This window comes from Phytophthora infestans, genomic scaffold (genome assembly GCF_000142945.1).
Source record: "Phytophthora infestans T30-4 supercont1.35 genomic scaffold, whole genome shotgun sequence".
Classification (NCBI taxonomy): Eukaryota; Oomycota; class Peronosporomycetes; order Peronosporales; family Peronosporaceae; genus Phytophthora; species Phytophthora infestans.
In genome coordinates this window covers 581,203-583,175 of record NW_003303724.1, presented here as the reverse complement: position 1 = coordinate 583,175, position 1,973 = coordinate 581,203, and positions in this window count along the sequence as shown.

The following is a 1,973-nucleotide window of genomic DNA, read 5'->3' as shown; positions in this document are numbered from 1 at the left end:
GTGCAGATTGAGGCTCGGTAGCGGCGCGCACTGAGAGCACGGAGCGCTAGAGCTAGTACTCGCTTGACAACCCATGGCTCGCAGCGGGGTTCTCAGCAAGGGTTAAGCTGAAAGTCGTGGCTTGCAGAGGACTTTGCTTTGACAAAAGAAGAAGCATAATGTATTTTCGCACTTATCTGCTGCGTGGCTGTCCACAACAGCACTTCAATATGGGAATGGAAAAAAAGAAATCTGAATCTCACGTAGTGTGCGTCAACTGGCATTCCATAGGGATCACCTTTACCGTTGGTGACAGTCTTGGTATTCACCCCTATGCCTGTTGTCGATTAACACGGAAAGAGACGGCGTATGTTGACGCGTTGCTGAGTCACACCGTAGTCCAGCGTTACGGTGTCGTTACCGTGCACTGCGACAATAGAATATGGTCCTTTGGCCACCTCACGATGCTTGTTACTTCGATCCTTAGCTGCAACTCGCATCATGACTAGATCTCCAGGATGATAGAAATGCTACAAACGCGTAGCATTCTCACGATCATTATCTTTCAGTATTGCTTCAAATCTGAGATAGATCCAATACGTTTCATGAAGCTGCCGCGTTATTAAGTCCTGCCCAAAGACTAAATGTGCTGATGTTGTACCCAAAATCGTGTGATAACTCGCATGTACTGCAAATGCTGCATATTGAACCCCTTGTCGCCAATCTGCTTCCGGGTAGCATCGAATACCATTGTTAATGAATAAATGGACTCGCTCACAAATGGCATTTGCCTGAGGGTTCTTGGAGGAGATTGATTTTAGCTTGACCGCGTAGCTGGCAAATATTTCTCGAAACTCTTAGAGTTAAGCCCGTTGTCTAGATAGAGCACAACCTCTTTTGGTCTTGGATATCGGCATAACCACGTCACGTCAATGTTCTCTACAGTGGGTTTACCACTGTTTTCTTGAATGGAGACTTCTAGTCATCTTGTAGCTTCGTCAATCACTGTCAGCGCGTAGTAGCGATCACTACCGTAAGGCCCCATGGTATCCACATGCACTACGTCGAAAGGATCGACTGTATGTATTTCTCGTGGTGGTAACTTGCCATAATCCTGAGGTCCACCGTGGAGCTTGGCTCTCTTGCATGTAAGACATTTCCTCGCAAAGCTCACCACGGTTTGCTTCATTCCCGACCAAAAGAAGGGTGACTTCATCGTCTGATACTGGCGCTTGGCACCAGGGTGTACTAATTGAGTGTGATACCAATCTACCAGTTCCTGACGTAATTCGGTGGGAATTAATACACGCTTCTGGTAAGTTAATAGACGTGCACCCATGATACTTTGGATCGTGTAATCAGGGTCGTTTGTACAATTCCTGCAGGCTTGGATTAAGTTTTGGATAGCGGAATCTTCATGTTGGTATTGTTTGATGTAGCTGCCCTCCTAAACACACTCAACAGGGTCAATTAAGAGCGCCTCCAGCTCAGTCTCTCCCATCTTCTTCTCCGAGTCGCACGCCAGTCGAGAAAAGGCATCTGCAGCAACATTTTTCTTTCCGTGAATATGCTCGCAGGTAAGATGATATTCAGATAGTAGCAATTTCCATCGCTTGACCCGCAATGAGTTCTCGGTTGGGTAAATGAGATTTTATGGTCCGTGCCGACCACAGTGGGAAACCCAAGCAGCATTGTTCTGTACTCTTTCAAGATCTCCACCACCGATATTAATTCCAGCTCGGTCGTCGTATAGTTTTGTTGCGCGGTAGTGAGACTTCTAGAGTAAGCTGCAACTAATTTGCCTTGTTGTGCAATCAATCCACCCAACTGCTTTCCACTTGCATCTGCATAGATTCGAAAGGTTTCGCGAAATCGAGGAATGTCAGTAGTACTGCTTTGGCCAACGCCTTCTTAATCTCCTCGAAAGCATGGTTCTCGCTGGATGTCCACTGAAACGCAGTCTTTGGAGACGTCTATCGTGTTAGTGGCTTGAA